The sequence below is a fragment of the Giraffa tippelskirchi genome, chromosome 3 (assembly GCF_054371585.1).
Source record: "Giraffa tippelskirchi isolate mGirTip1 chromosome 3, T2T-mGirTip1v1.2.pri, whole genome shotgun sequence".
Lineage (NCBI taxonomy): Eukaryota > Metazoa > Chordata > Mammalia > Artiodactyla > Giraffidae > Giraffa > Giraffa tippelskirchi.
The window spans coordinates 109,907,437-109,932,588 of NC_137277.1; positions in this window are offsets into that span (position 1 = coordinate 109,907,437).

Consider the following 25,152-nt stretch of genomic DNA (forward strand, 5'->3'; position numbering starts at 1 on the left):
GAACCCCACTAACAGTATGAAAAGGCACAAAGATATGACACTGAAAGATGAACTCACCAGGTTGGTAGGTGCCCAATATGCTACTGGAGAACGGTGGAGAAATAACTCCAGAAAGAAAGACGAGATGGAGCCAAAACAAAAACAACACCCAGCTGTGGATGTGACGGGTGATGGAAGTAAAGTCCAATGCTGTAAACAGCAACATTGCATAGGAACCTGGAATGTTAGGTCCATGAATCAAGGCAAATTGGAAGTGGTCAAACAGGTGATGACAAGATGAACTTCGACATTTTAGGAATCGGTGAATTAAAATGGACTGGAATGGGTGAATTTAACTCAGATGACCATTATATCTACTACTGCGGGCAAGAATCCCTTAAAGAAATGGAGTAGCCATCATAGTCAACAAAAGAGTCAAAAATGCAGTTCAGTTCAGTTCAGTCGCTCAGTCGTGTCCGACTCTTTGCGACCCCATGGATCACAGCACGCCAGGCCTCCCTGTCCATCACCAACTCCTGGAGTTTACCCAAACTCATGTCCATCGAGTCAGTGATGCCATCCAGCCATGTCATCCTCTGTCGTCCCCTTCTCCTCCTGCCCCCAATCCTTCCCAGCATTAGGGTCTTTTCCAATGAGTCAACTCTTCGCATGAGGTGGCCAAAGTATTGGAGTTTCAGCTTCAACATCAGTCCTTCCAATAAACACCCAGGGCTGATTTCCTTTAGGATGGACTGGTTGGATCTCCTTGCAGTCCAAGGGACTCTCAAGAGTCTTCTCCAACACCACAGTTCAAAAGCATCAATTCTGCGGCGCTCAGCTTTCTTCACCGTCCAACTCTCACATCCATACATGACTACTGGAAAAACCATAGCCTTGACTAGATGGACCTATGTTGGCAAAGTAATGCATCTGCTTTTTAATATGCTGTCTAGGTTGGTCATAACTTTCCCTCCAAGGAGTAAGTGTATTTTAATTTCATGGCTGCAATCACCATCAGCAGTGATTTTGGAGCCCAAATAAATAAAGTCAGCCACTGTTTCCCCCATCTATTTGCCATGAAGTGATGGGACCAGATGCCATGATCTTAGTTTTCTGAATGTTGAGCTTTAAGCCAACTTTTACACTCTCCTCTTTCACTTTCATCAAGAGCCTTTAGTTCTTCTTCACTTTCTGCCATAAGGGTGGTGTCATCTGCCTATCTGAGGTTATTGATATTTCTCCTGGCAATCTTGATTCCAGCTTGTGTTTCTTCCAGCCCAGCGTTTCTCATGATGTACTCTGCATATAAGTTAAATAAGCAGGGTGACAATATACAGCCTTGACATACTCCTTTTCCTATTTGGAACCAGTCTGTTGTTCCATGTCCAGTTCTAACTGTTGCTCCCTGACCTGCATACAGGTTTCTCAAGAAGCAGGTCAGGTGGTCTGGTATTCTCATCTCTTTCAGAATTTTCCACAGTTTATTGTGATCCACACAGTCAAAGGCTTTGGCATAGTCAATAAAGCAGAAATAGATGTTTTCCTGGAACTCTCTTGCTTTTTTGACAATCCAGCGGATGTTGGCAATTTGATCTCTGGTTCCTCTGCCTTTTCTAAAACCTGCTTGAACATATGGAAGTTCACGGTTCACGTATTGCTGAAGCCTGGCTTGGAGAATTTTGAGCATTATTTTACTAGCGTGTGAGATGAGTGCCATTGGGCGGTAGTTTGAGCATTCTTTGACATTACCTTTCTCTGGGATTGGAATGAAAACTGACCTTTTCCAGTCCTCTGGCCACTGCTGAGTTTTCCAAATTTGCTGGCATATCGAGTGCAGCACTTTCACAGCATCATCTTTCAGGATTTGAAATAGCTCAACTGGAATTCCATCACCTCCACTAGCTTTGTTCGTAGTAATGCTTTCTAAGGCCCACTTGACTTCACATTCCAGGATGTCTGGCTCTAGGTGAGTGATCACACCATCGTGATTATCTGGTTCATGAAGATCTTTTTTGTACAGTTCTTCTGTGTATTCTTGCCACCTCTTCTTAATATCTTCTGCTTCTGTTAGGTGCATACCATTTCTGTCCTTTATCGAGACCATCTTTGCATGAAATGTTCCCTTGGTATCTCTAATTTTCTTGAAGAGATCTCTAGTCTTTCCCAATCTGTTGTTTTCCTCTATTTCTTTGCATTGATTGATGAGGAAGGCTTTCTTATCTCTCCTTGCTATTCTTTGGAACTCTGCATTCAGATCAGAATATCCTTTCTTTTCTCCTCTGCTTTTCCCTTCTCTTCTTTTCACAGCTATTTGCAAGGCCTCCTCAGGCAGCCATTTTGCTTTTTTGCATTTCTTTTCCATGGGAATGGTCTTGATTCCTATGTCCTGTACAGTGTCACGAACTTCCATCCATAGGTCATCAGGCACTCTGTCTATCAGATCTAGTCCCTTAAATCTATTTCTCACTTCCACTGTATAATCATAAGGGATTTGATTTAGGTCATACATGAATGGTGTAGTGGTTTTCCCTACTTTCTTCAATTTAAGCCTGAATTTGGCAATAAGAAGTTCATGATCTGAGCCACAGTCTGCTAGACAGCACATTAAAAAGCAGAGACATTACTTTACCAGCAAAGGTCTGCCTAGCCAATGCTATGGTTTTTCCAGTAGTCGTGTATGGATGTGAGTTGGACTATAAAGAAAGGCGAATGCAGAAGAATTGATGCTTTTGAACTGTGGTGTTGGAGAATACTCTTGAGAGTTCCTTGGACTGCAAGGAGATCCAACCAGTTCATACTAAAGGAAATCAGTCCTTAATATTCATTGGAAAGACTGATGCTAAAGCTGAAACTCCAATTCTTTGGCCACCTTATATGAAGAACCAACTCATTGGAAAAGACCCTGATGCTGGGAAAATTGAAGGCGGGAGGAGAAGGGGACAACAGAGGATGAAATGGTTGGATGACATCACCAATGCAATGGACATGAGTTTGTATAGGCTCTAGGAATTTGTGATGGTCAGAGAGGCCTGGAATGCTGCAGTCCATGGAGTCGCCAAATGTCAGACACAATTGAGCGACTGAACTGAACTGAACTCTGATTGCATTTTTGGTCTGGACTCTGATCACAGAAAGCCACAAAAGCACAGCAGCCTCACACAAAGAGAAATTTGGAAGAAGTGTATGAGGAATGGTTGATGACATATTTTTAATCTACATCCTGCCTACAATGATGTAAATTTTTTTTCTTATTCTATCGTTAACTTGAGCTTGTAGGAACAAATAGGAAAGAAGCTAAATCGGCTGGAGCAAATTCAGTAGTGATGGCCAGGACACCCAGAAATCTGACACAGCTCCCAAGATGATCTAGCCTGTGAATCGTTGTGGTTAATTGGTGGGTGGCTAGTGGTTATGACACTCTCTGGTCGCCCCAACAGGATTGGAACCACTTCCAACAACACTGCTTAAACACATACAAATTATAACTTTGTCTTCACATTCCACCTCACAAAATGAATGGTCTCCATCATTTACCCATGTTACATAGTTATTATTTCTATTTAGCTCACTGTTTTCTCAACTGCTTCTTCTTTTTTGTATGCATGTCAAAGTTGGTGTTTTCTCTCTTGGGGTTCCTCACTTCTCCACAATATAAGCCTCATTTGTTTAAGACAGTTTATGTCTTAAGTAAAGCACATGGGAATTACACTCAGGGGCTCTCTAACTACTTTTAATGATGATGATGGTAACTACTGGCCAGCTGTCCTATTCCTGAAAGCCAGAACCCACTGTATCCTGGTGGCAACATCTCAAGGCTTGCACATCACATCATAGGCTGATTGTAACCTTGTGTGCGTGCGTGCTAAGTTGCTTTAGTTGTGTCCGACTCTTTGTGACCCTATGAACTGTAGCCCACCAGGCTCCTCTGTCCATGGGATTTTCCAGGCAAGAATACTGGAGTGGGTAGCCATTCCCTTCTGCAGGATTGTAACCTTAGGGCTAGTTAATCCCAAATACTCTCCATTGCAAACTCCTCTCCTGTTACTAAGATGTGCCTTTCATCTCCCAACTTCCTCCTTCCTGCATTCCTGTTATTTATAGTACCCCAGGAATAAACCACTCCCAAATTTCTCAAAAGGATTTACAGTTGCTGCTTGCAATTCCTCATCCAGCTCACGCCTCCATCCCTTGCAGCCTGGGTTCTGCTATAACAATTCTGTCCTCCCAAAGGTGGACAGTGACATCTTTGTCAGTCCAAAGTCTGTTTCTCAGTCCTTCGCTTTTTGATCAGTGTTTCCCTATTTGTCCCCTTAATACTAACTGTTAGCTTCTGGGACAGTTCGTTTTCTCTCCTTTCTTCTCTCTCATTGCCCCTTCTTTGTTCTCTTTCTTCTTGTGGAACCGAAATATGAGCAATCCTCAAGTCCTTACTTCTCTCAAACACATTCTCTCAATGACTTGACAGAACCTGACAGAACAATGACCATGACTATCACCTCCATTTGGACAGTGCACCTACTTCCTTGTTCAAATCCTTCAAGCTTCAGACTCACATGTTCAGTCTTTTGCTTGCTCCTCATCAGCAAAATCTGATTGACACTTGAGACTACATATGCCTGTCACTTAAATAACCTTTACCCCAACTGTTCTCCTTCTGACATCTTTGTTTCTGTTGATTCTGCATCAGCTCTCAGATACTTCAGAGTGGACTTTTCTTGTGGGAGGCAAGTCCTGTTTGGGCAAAATCTCTTAAACCCTTATTTTTATTCCCATTTTTATCACCATATTTTATCTCCTTTTTACTTCTCACCTGTATTTTTGCAACAGCTGTCTTGCCAGGATTTTTCAACTTTTATTCACACCTGAGGCAGACTGCGTATTGTAACCTTTGCTTGCAAAGGCAGTGATTCTCAATTACTAGTGTGAATGGAGTGGGAAGGGTATTCTCCACTAGGAGCCATATCAAAATCTCTGGGATCAGAGTATGCCATTTGAAAAAGCCCTACGTGTGAGTGATTCATATATGCCCCAAAGGAAAGCCATTTACCTCTCCTTCTCTGCCTCTACTACCTTGAACATCATTCTTTTAAAGATTTTATGTTCCCTTTCTTTATATGCTTCTGGCAGATTAATTTTCTTGATACTCACTAAAGATTAAGATATAATTTCTTCCCTGCCTAAAAGCCTTCAATAATTCTCTGTTGCCTACTAAAAATTCTAAACTTCTTAACCTTGCATCCTTGACAAACCTTATCATTATGCCACCTCAGTTTTCTTCTATACCTACCTATATTGTACCCAAACTGAGAAATTTCTCTGAATACCCCCAGGCTATTTCATCTCTGTTTGTACCACATCACCGCTCTGTTTGGAATGCCCACTCCTTTTGCCTCCACCTGGTGAAATTCTACCTGGATACAATATTACTTCTATCAGGATGTCCTTCTGCTCCTGGGCCTTGAAGGACCAGAGTGGTCCTTGTGATCTCCCATAGGACATTTTTTGTAACTCTCCTTCAACACTTGTGTTATAGTTTTTTTAGAGGCATCTTTCCTCCTATAGCAGAGTGTAAATTTCTGGAGAGCAGAGATCCTATTCCCAATTTTCAGTACCCAGGATTTTAGTGAATTATATCTCAGCTGTCAATAATATAGAGTTCCTGATCTTTGTTTTGCTCTTTTTTTTACAATTTTTTCCTCTTCTACTCCAATAAAATGTATTGAAGTGGCTCACTGTAATAAACAATGTAGAACGTTATAATAAAAATTAAAAACCAGTATTAGAAACCTTTTAGATCAGGGGTCAGCAAACTAAAGTCTATGGCCCGTATCAGCCCACAGTGTGTTTTTGAAAATAAAGTTTTATTAGAGCATATCATGTTCATTTGTTTATGTATTATTTATGGCAAAGTTGTGTAGCTGTGATAGATTCTGCAGGACCTACAAAGTCTCAAATATTTACTATCTGGCCCTTTACAAGAAGTTTGCCAATTCCTGATTTAGATCAGTGATTCTTAACTGGAGTGAAGAGAGAGGAGGAACAAAGAAATAGAGGGGAATCTGTAAACTCAGGATAATCAAGGATAGGAATCTATGTGAGAATCCTCATTTTTGTAGAAAACCAGCTACTGAGAAGAATCTGCTATTTTTTCAAGGTGACATCCTTGCTCGATACAAAGACCTTTTTCTGAGGTTTTTAGTCACTTCAGGGTCAGTGCCTTAATTGTAGTGAATCAGTGTTACTGATGAGCCTGTGCTGTATCTTTTTAGTGTGGTAGGAGAAAAAAGAAAAAAATTGATATAGAGAGAGGGGGGATATTATTATATCAAGAGTTCTCAGTGTGCTAGTTATGGGAATTGAATAGTAAATTTAGTGCTTTGATTCCTAGCTGCCAAAGCAAAAAGCAAACATGACAAGTTAGGTAGCTCTCCTTAGCTAACATATGGAAGTATACCCATTTGCTAAAAAGGAAAAACTTCTCAATGCTAAAATCAAAAAGGAATTTTTGAATTGTCTCAGAGAGACATGGGAGACAATATGTTCAGCTACAGTTTTGCAAAAGATCTAGCCAATATATTGAAATGGCCAATTCTCATTACATAAAATTGCAGTTCAAGAAGGATTTGTTAGTACAGTCTAGGGCTATTGTTTGTTGATGCCCTAACTTGTTATGAGAATAAAGCTCAGAGTCTCTAGAGAATTTGGTAGTTCATGTATTTCTCCATTAGAACATTAGTTGATTCTGGCTGGCTCTGAATACAGGACAAATAGGCACAGAGTTCCAGTGATTACTGGTAGTATAGGTTTTCTGGCATGATGACTGAAGAGTGACCCATAAACTGGAGGCGGGTGGAAAAGCTGACATTCTGGTATGAATGTCAGTGAAGCCTTGGGCATTTTTGCCTGGCTGGTTAACCAATACAACTCCACATGCTGGTCAGTAGAAGCGATGGGCACCAGAGCAATTTTATATAACTGTGGGGACAGCAAAATAATTGACTAAAGGATAATGATGGCAACACAAAAATCACAAGCTATCACTTGAGTTTATATAATTATTAACAGCTGCAAAAGTCATCTTATACAGTTATTCTGGACCTCAGAAAACTGAATGATATCACTCATTTGTGCCAGTTGATTATTGCAGAGACTACAGGTGGGTTTGATTTGACAGAGTTAATACTTGTCATCTTTTGGTAAGCCTCCAGAAAATAATGCAAATTATAAATATGCATGCATATTATTTTTCTATATAAATAGTTTTGAAGATAAGAATATCAAAGCTTACAGTACATTGAAAATATATATCTTTACCTGACAAATGTTTTCAAAGTTTATGGAAAATTTTTGTCAAGTGAACATGAAATTTGAATTTCCTTTTCTTCTTTCTACATAGTGTATGCTAAGGTAGTGAAACTACTTGTTGGTTTTTGCATAAGAGAGTAGCTCTATTTTAAGTAGTTCCTTTAAGAAGTTCTGAAAAGGGTGGCTTTGGTAATTTAGTATATTTTGTATTATTTCATAGATAGAGTTATAGTAAGTAAAGGGATATATTCATGAAATGATTTTTGAACAATATTTATTAAAATGATTAGAATGTAATTTCTCAGTCTAGAAGACCCCCATTAATCTTACTCACATGATGTTTGTTCTTCCAAACACACCAAAGGTAGGGATGTCTCAGATTAGTTCTCTATGAGATTTGCAAGTTGAACCTCCTGGCATGATCCATATGATAGTAGCCACAGACAAAGGTAGCCCTCTGCTTACAGTACAGCTGTCATGTATAAGACCACTCAGGTATGTGAAGATTTTATGCTAAGCACAATTTAAACCTCTGTTCACCCCCACCTTCAAACACAATGGAAAGTGTTAAGTGAGGGAGTGTCATGAGTAGAGAGGCATTTAGAAGCGTTTGTTGTTATCTAGTCACTCAGTCGTGTCCAACTCTTGTGACTCCATGGACTGTAGACTGCCAGGCTCCTCTGTCCAAGGAATTTTCCAGGCAAGAATACTGGAGTGAGTTGCCACTTCCTACTCCAGGGGATTTTTCCGACCCAGGGATCTAACCCACATCTTCTGCAGTTTCCTGTGTTATAGGTAGATTATTTACCACTGAGCCACCAAGGAACCCATTTAGAAGCACACATATCCATATAAAGAAAGGATTGGAGATGTATGTGGGAGGTCAATTAGAAGGTCACTATAACTGCCCAGGTAAAGGATGCTAATAATTTGAACTTCACTGTCAGCAGTTGTTGAAAGGAGCCGGTATATTTGAGAGACAGAGTCCACAGACCAGATATGGTGCTTCTCAAGTCAAGGCTAACTCTGAGGTTATTAGCATGAACAATGAGTATATATAACAAAATCAAGTGCTAAGGTAGAGGACATTGAATGAGTGGCCAATATGAAGTGGGAGCATATATCAAATGTTGAGTTAGGGCTGTTCTGAGATACCTGGGAGACAATCAAGAGGAAACACCACATAGTTAGGCATGCTGTTCTGAAGCCTTGAACAAGAGATTCAGCTGGAAATATAAATTCAGGAGCCTTTTCATATATTTGGAATATAAATCAATAGGAGTAAATGAGATTGCCTGAAGAGGGAATGTAATATCAGGAGGAAAGAATGTCCAAGACACCTTATATCAGGTGGAAGAGGAAGAGCCAGCAAAATAGTTTAAAGAATAGCCACAAAGAAATGAAAGCAAAACTGGAGGGTGAAGTGAAATGATAAAGAAGCCAAGAGAAAGAAGAAAGGAGTGAGTGGTCACATGTATTGATCGCTGCTGAGAAGTTGAAAATGATGAGGATGAAAAGAGTTCCAGTCACTCAGGCAATATGAATAATTCTTATCAAAGGATGGGTTTTAGTGTGGAAAGATGCCTGATTGGAGTGGAATGCAGAGTGTGTGAGTTTAAGAAGCTGAGGCCAAATGTCTATCTTTGATATTCTTGGTCATACAGAGTTCAAGAGGAAAGAGAACAATAGCTAAAAGAAGATGTGTTTTCCCCAGACTCCCAGGTGAGAAATACTAGATCATCTTTAAATGATAGTAAAAGGAGCTTGAAGGTTGATGATACTGCAGAAACAGGGGCTTATTGATAGGGTTTCTGGAAGGTTGGAGGGTTTGGAATCTGGAACTCAGGTGTAATTCTTGAACTTTGAAAGGAGGAGGGACATTTCTTCATTGCAGTTGAAGAGAAGGACAAATGGCTGCAGACATAGCTTTTGGTGTTGGAAGGGTGTGTTTAAATGTACATTGTGCAATATTTATAAATAAGTACTCATAATCATGATTCATAATAAGAGACAGACTGATGAAGTGTAAATTGGAAGTAATTCTATGTAAACATCAGTTTGGGTGCTTGTATTTTCACATCTTCAAACAGAAATATCTTTAAATTAAAGCAAATGGATCTTTTCTTACATCTGAACTTCTGTTGAGTGGTTATTATATTGTTGTTGGTTCCACTTTTCTCTTTTGGCTCTGATCTGCAATACTTCAGTTTTCTACAATCCTACTGAATGGGAGAAAGATCATTCTCTCTACATAAACTTTCAGTGCTCATAAAGATATGCATTTGTAATATTAGAGCTGTCACATGCCTTCTTTTTCATCTCACAGTGCAATTTACCTCTACCTGTAGTTGTAAAAAGGAACAAACTTAATCTTACTCTCCACTTTTCTGACAGTTTTAAAGTTATGTAAAAGTAACATAAGTAACCTTGCCTCCTCTGGCAGTTCTAAAATGTTGTCAGGCAACCAATCTATCAAGAATAAGGAGATTGTCTTTAAATTCAATGATTTGGTTTCATTCATTCCTGTAGCAAGATAGCAGCAAAATGATATCCTAATTTCAGATCCTATTGGGTACAGTCTTTCGTGATGCTTCTGGCTACTCCATTTCACACACAGTTAGAGCAAAGTTATGTGTTGGGACCCCTTTCCCTGCCTCACCAGGATTCCACATACACCCAGATTATTATAAATTTTCTGTGTCTGAGCCTGTATTCTACTTGTTCCAGTTGTCTGACACATCACAATAATGATAATTACAAAGACTCATTCGATTTACAGTTACAGTTGTCAAGCTTCTTTCAGGTATTCCTCCTAACAGCCTTATGAGGGAGAATGGGTAGTGATTAGTTATTTTTCCAGAGAAAGTTACTGAGGCACAGAGAAATTAAAGTGGCTTGTTCAAAGCTATAGACCTGTAGCTGCTAGAGCCAGGACTTAGATCCAAATATTCCATTTTCCTTTTTTATTTATTTATCTTTAAATTGGAGGAAAATTGCTTTACAATGTTGTGTTGGTTTCTGCCACACAGTGCAGAATCAGCCATAATTATACATTTATCACCTCCCTCTTAAGCTTCCCTTCCCTCCCCCTGTCTCACCCCTCTAGGTCATCACAGAGTGTCAAGCTGGCTCCTTGTGTTATATAGCAACTTCTTACCAGCCACCTATTCTACCCATGGTAGTATATATATGTCAATACCACTTTCTCCATTCGTCCCACTCTCTCCTTCCCCAACTGTGTCCATAAGTTAGTTCTATACATCTGCATCTCCATTCCTTCCTGCAAATAGGTTCATCAATACCATTTTTCTAGATTCCATATATATGCATTAATATACCATATTTGGTTTTCTCTTTCTGACATACTTCACTCTGTATAACAGGCTCTAGGTTCATCCACCTCCCTAGAACTGACTCAAATTCATTCTTTTTTTGTGGCTGAGTAATATTCCATTGTATATATGTACCACATCTTCTTTATACATTCATCTGTAGATGGACATCTAGGTTGCTTCCATGTCCTGGCTATTGTAAATACTGCTACAGTGAACATTGGTATACATGTGTCTTTTAGAGTTGTGGTCTTCTCAGGGTATATGCCCAGTAGTGGAATTACTGGGTCATACGGTAGATTTATTCCTAGTTTTTTAAGGACTCTCCATACTGTTCTCCATAATGGCCATATCAATTTAAATTCCCACCAACAGTGTAGGGTTCCCTTTTCTCCAGCATTTATTGTTTGTAGATTTTTTGATGATGGCCACTCTGACTGGTGTGAGGTGATGCATCATGGTAGTTTTGATTTGCATTTCTCTAAGAATTAGTGATGTTGAGCATATTTTCATGTGCCTATTGGCCCTCTGTATGTCTTCTTTGGAGAAATATATGTTTATGTCTTCTGCTCATTTTTTAATTGGGCTGTTTGTTTTTCTGATTTGAGCTGTATGAACTGCTTATGGTCCTATTTCTTCAGTAACATGACAGAAAGTACCGAAACTTCAGAATCAAGTCCACTGAATTTCAAATTCTAGCTGAGACTTCCTGAGCTTCAGTTATTCGGCCTAAAAAGTGGAAAAATATACTGAATTTATATGATTTTTTATGCAGAATAAATGAAATAATATATATAAAGTCCCTGATAAAATTTACGCATATAGTAAGCATCACTACAAACAAAGCTAGTGAAGATGATGGAATTCCAGTTGAGCTATTTCAAATCCTGAAAGATGAGGCTGTGAAAGTGCTGCACTCAATATGCCCACAAATTTGGAAAACTCAGCAGTGGCCACAGGACTAGAAAAGGTCAGTTTTCATTCTAGTCTCTAAGAAAGGCAGTGCCAAAGAGTGCTCAAACTGCTGCACAATTGCACTCATCTCACACGCTAGTAAAGTAATGCTCAAAATTCTCCAAGCCAGGAGGAGGGGGCTAAGATGGCGGAGGAATAGGACGGGGAGACCACTTTCTCCTCCACAAATTTATAGAAAGAACATCTGAATGCTGAGCAAACTTCACAAAACTACTGAACGCTGGCAGAGGACGTCAGGCATCCACAAAGACAGCGCATTATCTTCGAAAGCAGGTAGGAGAAATTATAAAAGATAAAAAGAGAGACAAAAGAGTCAGGGACGGAGACCCATCCCGGGGAGGGAGTCGTAAAAGAGGAGAAATTTCCAAGCACCAGGAAACCCTCTCACCGGCGGGTTTGGGGGAAGATTTCGAATCTCGAAGGGCAACATAACTGGGAGAAAAAATAAATAAAAGCCACAGATTATGTGCCTAAAGGCAACTCCCAGCAAAGAACCCCAGGCGCTCGCATCTGCCACCAGCAAGTGGGGGCTGAACGGAGAGGAGCGGGCGGCACTGCTTAGGGTAAGGACCGGGCCCGAACGCCCTGAGGGCAATCTGAGGGAGCTAATGTGAGATAGTAACCTAAACTGTGGGACAGCCAGAGAGAGAGAACTATCCTGCGAAAAGCTCAAATCTAAGGCACTGCCGGCCCGCTCACAGAACAAAGGACTGAGCGATACCAGAGGAGAGCTAGCCGGCTGCGGACCGCCCCATCCCCCGCCAAACACAGCAGGCAGACGGGGCCAGCCAGAGCCGGAAAGGGGCAAACTCGGCCCCAGAGAGGGCACCCCCTACCAATCTGCAAACAGGCTCCCAGTTTCTAAGCAAAGACTGCCTGAGATCCCGGAGGGTTGACAGCCGCCGGGAGGGTCGCAGCCAGAGACCAGCTCCCTAGAACCGACACAAAGAACACTGGAGCCGCGCGCGCCGTAAACCGAGGCGGGGACCAGGGAGGTGATAAGCCGCACCGCCCCAACAGGAGAGTGCGCTCGCCAAACTCCTGGCTGCCTGAGCTGCTCCGACCGGGAACGGCACAAACCGCGGGCTCAACCGAGTCTGCACCTTTGTGGAGTACCCGGGAACCTGAACCTGAGCGGCTTAGACCTGGGAAGTGCACGCATCTCAGGGCCCACTCCCCGGCCGAGTAACCTGAAGCCTGAGCAGGGTAGATGGGGAAAGCACACACGCCGTGAGCGGGGGCGAACCCAGTGCAGCCGAGACACTGCGAGCTCGCCACACACACGTCAGTGATATAGGTTTGCAGTGTTCCTCCCTCCCCACAGCACGACTGAACAAGCGAACCTAAAGAGACCACCTCCGCCCCTTTGTGGCAGGGAGGAAATTAGATACTGAAGAGACCTCCAAACAGAAGCCAAATAAACAGAGGGAAGCGCGTTGGAAGTGACAGGCCAACAGATTAAAATCCCTGTAGTTAATACGGACTGCATTGAAAGGGGCCTATAGATCTTGAAAAGTATAAGCAGGAACAAGGATCTATCTGAAACTGAACAGACCCCACACTGCTCACAACAGCTCCAGAGAAAGTACGGGATATATATTTTTACTATCATCAGTTTTTTTTTTGATTTTTAAAAAATTTTTTTTCTTTCTTTTTTCTTTAAGTCCTCTATTACACCCTTAATTTTCATTTTCATAACCCACTAATACCTTGCAAAAAAAAAAAACACCCTATTTTTAAAGCAAACTGCATACATGTATCTTATACCTTTTGTGTTTTCTTTTTTTTTTACTGTTTCTTTCCTGTTTTACTTTTTTTTACTGTTTCTTTTTTTACTGTTTTACTGTTTTTTTTCTTTTTACACTTTTTTTATATTGTTTGTTTTATAAGAGTCTAACCTCTACTCTAGATTTTTAATCTTTGTTTTACATATTTGATATCAATTTTGTACGTTTAAGAATCCAATCTTTAGTACCCATTTTTACTCAGGAGTGTGATTACTGGCTGGATTACTCTCTCCCCCTATTGACGCTCTTTCTTCTCCCCCAGGGAACCTCTATCTCCCACCCTCCTCCTTCTCTTCTCAACCCAATTCTGTGAATCTCTGAGGGTGTTCTGGGTACCGGAGAACACTTCGGGAACAGAATACTGCCCAGATCTCTCTCTCCCCTCTTGATTCCTCCCTTTCTACTCACGCTCACCTCTATTACCTTCATCCCCCCTCTCTTTGTATCTCTGTGAACCGCTCTGAGGGTTCCAGACTGTGGAGAGCACAGAGGGAAGTGCTTACTGGCTAGACTGCTCTCTCCACGTTTGAGTCCCCCTCTTCTCCTCCTGGTCACCTCAACCCCTCCTCCCCCACTTCACCTCTCCATGTAACTCAGTGAACCTCTCTGGGTATCCCTCATTGTGGAGAATCTTTTCACCATTAACCTAAAAGTTTTATTATTGATGCTGTATGGATGGAGAAGTCTGGAGGCTACTGCAAGAATAAGACTGAAAGCCAGGGGAAACATTAATTAATAAGAGATCATCCAATAGCCTCCACATATACACTGAAACCAAGCTCCACCCAAGAGCCAATAAGTTCCAGAGCAAGACATACTACGCAAATTCTCCAGCAACGCAGGAACATAGCCCTGAGCATCAATTACAGGCTGCCCAGAGGCACACCAAATCCATAGACATCTCAAAACTCAATACTGGACACTCCATTGCACTCTAGAGGGAAGAAATCCAGCTCCACCCACCAGAACACTGACACAAGCTCCCTCATCCAGGAAACCTTGACAAGCCACCCATCCAACCCCACCCACAGCGAGGAACCTCCACAATAAAGAGGAACTTCAAACTACCAGAATACAGAAAGGCCACGCCTAACACAGCAATCTAAACAAGATGAAAAGGCAGAGAAATACTCAGCAAGTAAAGGAAAATGAGAAATGCCCACCAAACCAAACAAAAGAGGAGATAGGGAATCTATCTGAAAAAGAATTTAGAATAATGATAATAAAAATGATCCAAAATCTTGAAAGCAAAATGGAGTTACAGATAAATAGCCTGGAGACAAGGATTGAGAAGATGCAAGAAATGTTTATAAAGGACCTAGAAGAAATAAAAAGGAGTCAATATAGAATGAATAATGAAATAAAGGAGATAAAAGACACTCCGGAGGGAACCAACAGTAGAATAATGGAGGCAGAAGATAGGATAAGTGAGGTAGAAGATAGAATGGTGGAAATAAACGAAGCAGAGAGGAAAAAAGAAAAAAGAATCAAAAGAAATGAGGAAAACCTCAGGGACCTCTGGGGCAATATGAAATGCCCCAACATTCGAATCATAGGAGTCCCAGAAGAAGATAAAAGGAAAGGCCATGAAAAAATACTCGAGGAGATAATAGTTGAAAATTTCCCTAAAATGAGGAAGGAAATAGTCACAGAAGTCCAAGAAACCCAGAGAGTCCCAAACAGGATAAACCCAAGGCGAAACACCCCAAGACACATATTAATCAAATTAACAAAGATCAAACACAAAGAACAAATATTAAAAGCAGCAAGGGAAAAACAACAAATAACACACAAGGGGATCCCCATAAGGATAACAGCTGATCTTTCAATAGAAACTCTTCAGGCTAGAAGGGAATGGCAGGACATACTTAAAGTAATGAAAGAGAATAATCTACAACCCAGATTACTGTACCCAGCAAGGATCTCATTCAGATATGAAGGAGAATTCAAAAGCTTTACAGACAAGCAAGAGCTGAGGGAATTCAGCACCACCAAACCAGCTCTCCAACAAATGCTAAAGGATCTTCTCTAAACAGGAAACACAGAAAGGATGTTTAAACACAAACTCAAAACAACAAAGTAAATGGCAACGGGATCATATTTATCAATAATTACCTTAAATGTAAATGGGTTGAATGCCCCAACCAAAAGACAAAGGCTGGCTGAATGGATACAAAAACAAGACCCCTATATATGCTGTCTACAAGAGACCCACCTCAAAACTAGGGACACATACAGACTGAAAGTGAAGGGATGGAAAAACATATTTCATGCAAACGGAGACCAAAAGAAAGCAGGAGTCGCAATACTCATTTCAGATAAAATAGACTTTAAAATAAAGGCTGTGAAAAGAGACAAAGAAGGACACTACATAATGATCAAAGGGTCAATCCAAGAAGAAGATGTAACAATTATAAATATATATGCACCCAACATAGGAGCACCACAATATATAAGGCAAATACTAACAAGTATGAAAGGGGAAATTAACAATAACACAATAATAGTGGGAGACTTTAATACTCCACTCACATATATGGATAGATCAACTAAACAGAAAATTAACAAGGAAACACAAACTTTAAATGATACAATAGACAAATTAGATTTAATTGATATTTACAGGACTTTCCACCCCAAAACAACCAATTTCACCTTTTTCTCAAGTGCACACGGAACCTTCTCCAGGATAGATCACATCCTGGGCCATAAATCTAGCCTTGGTAAATTCCAAAAAATTGAAATCATCCCAGCCATCTTCTCTGACCACAATGCAGTAAGATTAGACCTCAATTACAGGAGAAAAACTATTAAAAATTCCAATATATGGAGGCTAAACAACACGCTTCTGAATAACCAACAAATCACAGAAGAAATCAAATTATGCATAGAAACGAATGAAAATGAAAATACAACAACCCAAAACCTATGGGACACTGTAAAAGCAATGCTAAGGGGAAGGTTCATAGCAATACAGGCATACCTCAAGAAACAAGAAAAAAATCAAATAAATCAACTAACTCTACACCTAAAGCAACTAGAGAAGGAAGAAATGAAGAACCCCAGGGTCAGTAGAAGGAAAGAAATCTTAAAAATTAGGGCAGAAATAAATGCAAAAGAAACAAAAGAGACCATAGCAAAAATCAACAAAACTAAAAGCTGGTTTTTCGAGAAGATAAACAAAATTGACAAGCCATTAGCCAGACTCATCAAGAAACAAAGGGAGAAGAATCAGATCAACAAAATTAGAAATGAAAATGGAGAGATCACAGAAGACTACACAGAAATACAAAGGATCATAAGAGACTACTACCAACAGCTATATGCCAATAAAATGGACAACTTGGAAGAAATGGACAAATTCTTAGAAAAGTATAACTTTCCAAAACTGAACCAGGAAGAAATAGAAGATCTTAACAGACCCATCACAAGCACAGAAATCGAAACTGTAATCAGAAATCTTCCAGCAAACAAAAGCCCAGGACCAGATGGCTTCACAGCAGAATTCTACCAAAAATTTAGAGAAGAGCTAACACCTATCCTACTCAAACTCTTCCAGAAAATTGCAGATGATGGTAATCTTCCAAACTCATTCTATGAGGCCACCATCACCCGAATTCCAAAACCAGACAAAGATGCCACACAAAAAAAGAAAACTACAGGCCAATATCACTGATGAACATAGATGCAAAAATCCTTAATAAAATTCTAGCAAACAGAATCCAACATCATATTAAAAAGATCATACATCATGACCAAGTGGGCTTTATCCCAGGAATGCAAGGTTTCTTTAACATCCGCAAATCAATCAATGTAATACACCACAATAACAAATTGAAAGATAAAAACCATATGATTATCTCAATAGATGCAGAAAAAGCCTTTGACAAAATTCAACATCCATTTATGATAAAAACCCTCCAGAAAGCAGGAATAGAAGGAACATACCTCAACATAATAAAAGCTATGTATGACAAACCCACAGCAAACATTTACCTCAATGGTGAAAAATTGAAAGCATTTCCCCTAAAGTCAGGAACAAGGCAAGGATGCCCACTTTCACCACTACTATTCAACATAGTTTTGGAAGTTTTGGCCACAGCAATCAGAGCGGAAAAAGAGATAAAAGGAATACAGATAGGAAAAGAAGAAGTAAAACTCTCACTGTTTGCAGATGACATGATTCTCTACATAGAAAACCCTAAAGATTCTACCACAAAATTACTAGAGCTAATCAATGAATATAGTAAAGTTGCAGGATATAAAATTAACACACAGAAATCCCTTGCATTCCTATACTCCAATAATGAGAAAACAGAAAGAGAAATGAAGGAAACAATACCATTCACCATTGCAACAAAAAGAATAAAATACTTAGGAATATATCTACCTAAAGAAACAAAAGACTTATATATAGAAAACTATAAAACACTGATGAAAGAAATCAAAGAGGACACAAACAGATGGAGAAATATACTGTGTTCATGGATTGGAAGAATTAATATAGTGAAAATGAGTATACTACCCAAAGCAATCTATAGATTCAATGCAATCCCTATCAAGCTACCAATGGTATTTTTCACAGAACTAGAACAAATCATCTCACAATTTGTATGGAAATATAAGAAACCTCGAATAGCCAAAGCAATCTTGAGGAAGAAGAATGGAACTGGAGGAATCAACCTGCCTGACTTCAGGCTCTACTACAAAGCCACAGTCATCAAGACAGTATGGTACTGGCACAAAGACAGAAATATAGATCAATGGAACAAAATAGAAAGCCCAGAGATAAACCCACGCACCTATGGACACCTTGTCTTCGACAAAGGAGGCAAGAATATACAATGGAGAAAAGACAATCTCTTTAACAAGTGGTGCTGGGAAAACTGGTCAACTACTTGTAAAAGAATGAAGCTAGAACACTCCCTAACACCATACACCAAAATAAACTCAAAATGGATTAAAGATCTAAACGTAAGACCAGAAACTATAAAACTCCTAGAGGAAAACGTAGGCAAAACACTCTCCGACATAAATCACAGCAGGATCCTCCATGACCCACCTCCCAGAATATTGGAAATAAAAGCAAAAATTAACAAATGGGACCTAATTAAAATTAAAAGCTTTTGCACAACAAAGGAAACTATAAGCAAGGTGAAAAGACAGCCTTCAGAATGGGAGAAAATAATAGCAAACGAAGCAACAGACAAACAATTAATCTCAAAAATATACAAGCAACTCCTGCAGCTGAATTCCAGAAAAATAAACGACCCAATCAAAAAATGGGCCAAAGAACTAAACAGACATTTCTCCAAAGAAGACATACAGATGGCTAACAAACACATGAAAAGATGCTCAACATCACTCATTATTAGAGAAATGCAAATCAAAACCACAATGAGGTACCATTTCACACCAGTCAGAATGGCTGCTATCCAAAAGTCTACAAGCAATAAATGCTGGAGAGGGTGTGGAGAAAAGGGAACCCTCTTACACTGTTGGTGGGAATGCAAACTAGTACAGCCACTATGGAGAACAGTGTGGAGATTCCTTAAAAAACTGGGAATAGAACTGCCATATGACCCAGCAATCCCACTGCTGGGCATATACACCGAAGAAACCAGAATTGAAAGAGACACATGTATCCCAATGTTCATCGCAGCACTGTTTACAATAGCCAGGACATGGAAGCAACCTAGATGTCCATCAGCAGACGAATGGATAAGGAAGCTGTGGTACATATACACAATGGAATATTACTCAGCCATTAAAAAAAAAATACATTTGAATCGGTTCTATTGAGATGGATGAAACTGGAGCCCATAATACAGAGTGAAGTAAGCCAGAAAGAAAAACACCAATACAGTATACTAATGCATATATATATGGAATTTGAAAAATGGTAACGATAACCCTATATGTGAGACAGAATAAGAGACACAGATGCATAGAACAGTCTTATGGACTCTGAGGGAGAAGGTGAGGGTAGAACGTTCTGGGAAAATAGCACTGAAACATGTATATTATCATATGTGAAACAGAACACTATTCCATGTTCGATGCATGAGACAAAGGCTCAGGGCTGGGGCAATGGGATGACCCAGAGGGATGGGATGGGGAGGGAAGTGGGAGGGGGGTCCAGGGTGGGGAACACATGTAAACCCATGGCTGATTCATGTAAATGTATGGCAAAAACTACTACAATATTGTAAAGTAAAAAAAAAAAAAAAAAAAAAAAATTCTCCAAGCCAGGCTTCAACAGTACATGAACTGTGAAATTGCAGATGTTCAAGCTGGATTTAGAAAAGGCAGAGGAACCAGAGATCAAATTACCAACATCCATGGGATCATTGAAAAAGCAAGAGAGTTCCATAAAAACATCTACTACTGCTTTATTGACTACACCAAAGCCTTTGACTGTGTGGATCACAAGAAACTGTGGAAAATTTGGAAAGAAATGGAAATACCTGACCACCTGACCTGCCTCCAGAAAAATCTGTATGCAGGTCAAGAGGCAATAATTAGAACTGGACATGGAACAACAGACTGGTTCCAAATCAGGAAAGGAGTATATCAAGGCTGCATATTGTTACCCTGCTTATTTAACTTATATGCAGAGTACATCATGCAAAATGCCGGGCTGGATGAAGCACAAGCAGGAATCAAGATTGCCGGGAGAAATATCAATAACCTCAGATAGGCAGATGACACCACCTTTATGGCAGAAAGTGAAGAACAACTAAAGAGGCTCTTGATGAAAGTGAAAGAGGAGAGTGAAAAGTTGGCTTGAAACTCAACATTCAGAAAACTAATATCGTGGCATCTTGTCCCATCACTTCATGGCAAATAGATGGTGAAACAGTGCGAGACTTTATTTTTGGGGGCTCCAAAATCACTGCAGATGGTGATTGCAGCCATGAAATTAAAAGACATTTGCTCCTTTGAAGAAAAGCTATGACCAACCTAGACAGCACATTAAAAAGCAGAGACATTACTTTACCAACAAAAGTCCATCTAGTCAAAGGTATGGTTTTTCCAGTAGTCATGTGTGGATGTGAGAATTGGACTATAAAGTAAGGTGAGTGCAGAAGAATTGATGCTTTTGAACTGTGGTGTTGGAGAAAACTCTTGAGAGTCTCTTGGACTGCAAGGAGATCCAACCAGTCCATCCTAAAGGAAATCAGTCCTGGATATTCATTGGAAAGTGTGATGCTGAACTGAAATTCCAATACTTTGGCCACCTTATGCAAAGAACCGACTCATTGGAAAAGGCCCTGATGCTGGGAAAGATTGAAGGCAAGAGAAGGGGATGACAGAGGATGAGATGGTTGGATGGCATCACCAATGCAATGGACATGAGTTTGTGTCAGCTCCAGGAGTTGGTGATGGACAGGGAAACCTGGAGTGCTGCAGTCCTGAGATCGCAAAGAGTTGGACACGACTGATTGACTAAACTGAACTGAAGGTAAAATAATATTTTGCTGTGTTAACAATAATTGAGTTGATTTTACTCAGGGGCTAAGAAATCAACACAAAATATGAGCACTTGCATTCATATATATATATATCGGGAGGATTCAGATTTTACCTCTTTTTGGTTATGGTAGCACTTTGAGTCAGTTTCCCTGTGTGAAAATCAAGGGTTTGGGGATGTAATTATACCTATTCTTTGGCATCCTATCAAACATGATATGATTCTGACCCATTTTAAGTAAGTAGTGGAACTCCTTGCAAGGCAGTCAAACATCCTTGTGTGTCTTTTCACCCACTCTTATCCCTTCCCTACTCTGTTCTATCTTTCTAAGCAGAAATGGAATTGGAGTGCTGACAACTTTCTATGATCTCTGTAGAGATGGTTGGTGAGGTGGGCATTTGAAATTTGTTTGAATTACTAACAATTACTGTTTTGGATTATGAAGCCTGTTCATGAGTGATGTTGGTACAAGTGTTGTTTATAGTTTCTGATTTCTACTGTGGAAGCTGAAGGGTCCAGACTTTTCCTCTCCCCATTTTCTGGTACCTACAGTTGATTGATCTGCCACTCTCTGGATGGTAAGGGGTCTTTGAATCCTGAACATGTGATACTGGATAGAAGAAGCGTTTGGGGTCATTCATTAATTATGGTTGGAGAAGGAAATGGCAACCCACTCCAGTATTCTTGCTGCAAAAACCCAATGGACAGAAGAGCCTGGCAGGCTACAGTCCATGGGGTAGCAAAGAATTAGACATGACTGAGCATGCACATGGCGGGGGGGTGGTGGTGGTGGCAGCATTCATTATGGTGGTGCTGTGCTGCTCAAATTCACCCTATGTTGGAATCATAGGGTGTGGAGCCTACCTCCTAGCCCTCTAGAGTGCTTGTTCTTTCCATCTCTTCTCAAGCCTCCCATCAACTCTGTGATCTCTTTGATATCTTCTAATAATTTCTCTTTTGCTAAAGCCATCCCGAGCTGGTTTCTTTTGTTTGTCACTGAGAATCATTTTTTTTTTTGTAATTTGTAGAGGTTATCTAATCACACCATAACAGTGAGGGAAAAAAAGGTGTTAAAGAGAAGGAAATTTTGTAGCCTAATTATTATATTAGAACATTGTAATAGTAAGATAACTTATTGGAACTGATTTTTTGATCCAGTTAGCACAATGTCTTTGGACCTGGTTTTGAGTTCTTTTTCTGCCAATAATTGCCTATGTGACCCTGGACAAAGCCCTTCACATCCCTGAATCCTAATTGTCTTACACATAAAATAAGGGACCAGAAATGGAAACATTCTAACTTTTCTTTCATTTAAAAGTTCTATGATTCTAAGCATTTCTCAAAGACTCACTCTGCCAAATGTGTGCAAACTGTTGAGTTGGTTGTAGAATTAATATGGCCCCTATGAGCTTATGGTTTTATTGTGAGGACAGCATATAATTATCTGAAGCGAGTACATATCTCTCAATGTTGAGAATGAAACTATATACCAAAATAGGTGGTGCTGGACGTGTGTATCTCAGACATTCTGAGTTGCAGTCATTGAGAAGATTCTCAGAGAAGAGGATATGCCCTTTGAATTAAGACTCAAAGGACAAATTATATATATGGTTGATATAAAAGAAGAAAAAGTGTCATTTTGGGAAGGGTGTGGCTGAGAATCAAGAATGAGCCTTGTATGTTTAGGGGCAGGTGGGGCGATTAGCTGGTTTTTTGAAGGTGGCTTTAATATTAATACTGGGGCCATATTATGATGTTCTTGATTAAAGAGAGAGAAGAGAATTTGTACTTTATCCTATGCTCAGTGGTGAGCAAATTGCTTCCTATTCTAAAGAAGAACAATAACATGGATAGGTTGATGTTATGGGAAGATCAGTTTGGCACTTCTATTATAGACCTTGGAGAAACTGGGGACAGGAATACCATGTAGAAGATTGTTGTGATGGTCTGCGTATAAGGAAACACAGGTGAAATCTAGGATGGGACTGGAAACAGAAGGATGGATACATGAAGAAGAATCAACTGAATTTGGGAACAAAAGATAAAGGATAAAAATAGGAAAGAAATGAAAGGGATTTTTAATTCCTATTGGATGGAAATTCTTTTAAAATATAAAGCAGATCATGTCATTTCTCTTCTCAAAACCATCGAATATCTTCCAGTGATACTTAGAATTAAATCCCTCTTTACTATAGCCAACATAAGAAGCTACACATCTGGCTGCCTCTCTGACCTCCTTCCTAGCACCCAAGCTCCCTATGGCTTAGTTACACTGATCCCCTGAGAGCAGCTCTCTTATCCAAGGGCCTTGGTCCTTGCTGTTTGTTACCTTTGTCTGGAATGGTCTGTCCCAGTGTTCATGTGGCATTACTGTTTCAGCCATACAGGCCTCTATTCAAGAGTTACTTCTCTAGAGAGGATTTCTTTTATCATCTTATATTAACTGGTGTTTATCCTCTTACTGTGCTTTATATTCAACATATCTTAATAGCAATGCATATGACAATATAGGCTATTTTCATTTATTTATTGTTGATCTCTTGTGCAGCTCAATGAGAAAGACTTTGTCAGCTATTGCATGGTACTTTGTAGGTGCTCAATAAATGTTTATGAATGAATTGTTGATTTCTTAATTTGTGGATGGCAATCAATCTGTCCAAAAAAATAAGGAAATTGGTCTGAGGATGGAAGATCCTGAGTTTGGTCTTGTGAATGTGAAATGAATTTTGGTGCTCAACAGTGTAAAGATTTTTCTGTTATTTTTTAAATGACATACTTTTTTTCCCAACAAATTAACTCCTCTTCCCACCTCTCTTAAAAAGCCTTTTGATGCTTGCAATAGAAAAGCATAACGATATGATTCTAATCAGGGATTTAGGAACTTCCAAATAATTTGTTAAATTCATTTTCAGTGTGCCCAGAGCTTTTAAATAGGGGGTTAATTTGAACTAAAGGTGATAAAGGTGAGGCATGTTAATTGAATGTCCTATCTATCTGTCTACTTTAATAAAAAAATCAATTTTTAAAGTACAGTTATAAGGAGAATTGATTTGCCTAATTTATAGGCCAGACTGTGTTTCCCTGAAGCTGACACTACCCCCACTTTCAGTTTCTTGGCAGTCCTGCTCTCTGAAAGGGCCAATTCACTCATCTTTCTGGAGACATTTATGTCATCAAAGCCTCCTCACTGTCATGGCAGCAAACAGCACATATATTTCCTTATCACTTCAAATATAAACACACAGAGCATCCTCTTGTCAATTTGTAGCATCTAAGCAACAAGCATAGGTATTTGGCAACCCTGGAAGGAAGCACAGATCTCACTCTATCCTAGTCCAATATAATCAAGTGAAAGCTACCCTATAGATGTGTAAAACCCATGAGATGTGTTGAAAAAGATATATTGGAGTAAAGCCCCTCAGAGTGAATAAGATTGTTGGTCTCTGGCCAGTAGAGTTGCCTGACCCCAGTTGCTTTGTTCCTCCAGGGCAAAACAAGGTAGTAATGGTGGAAGTGATGGAACTAAGAAGGGAGGACATGGCCTCTCTATATCTTGAGGCTGCTGAACATTGGCATTGGCATTAGGGAAACCAAATGTGGTGGGATAGTCTGCATGGAAGAATTGCATAGGGTTCAGCGGAAATTAGAAACTCCAGTCATGTGTCAGTAAGATTCTCAATAAATCAGACAGATCACATGTTTAAGTCCTGCTCAGAATCCCATAGCTGTATAAACTGGGTTGAAAAATGTAAACTAGGACTATTATCCTAGTCCAAGGATAATATGAAAATGGAGGTAAGTGTTAAGTCCTTAATTTGGGGGGTTTCTATTTTCACTGAAAAAAAGTAAGTTTATTGTTTTAGTAAATCCTTAGCATCTTCCAGATTAGCCTTCAGAGTGCTCTGCCTAGTCTCACTGGAAAAGCTTTGTGGGTGCTTTAGATAATGCATTCTCTGTAGGATGCTGGTTAATTACTTTACAAATCATAGCAGGTTTCTTAATAGGGAAAGAGACTGTATTACTGCTGCTGGCAGATATGGTTGATTGCAGCTCCAGGGGAGTGGGCAGTGGGAAAAGAGGGAGGAGAGGAATGGAAGTTGTCTTTATATTCCATTTAAATATACTACTGTTGACCTAAAACAAATATAAGCTGCCAATTATTTCTCCAGTAAAAATGAATTTATTTGGGATCAACAAAGAATCACAATTCAAGTTCTACAGCCATGGTGAGCCATGTGCAAGGCCACATACAACAAAAAGAAGAGAGTCCTTTTAAAAAGGGGAAAAGGAAGTTCAGAGG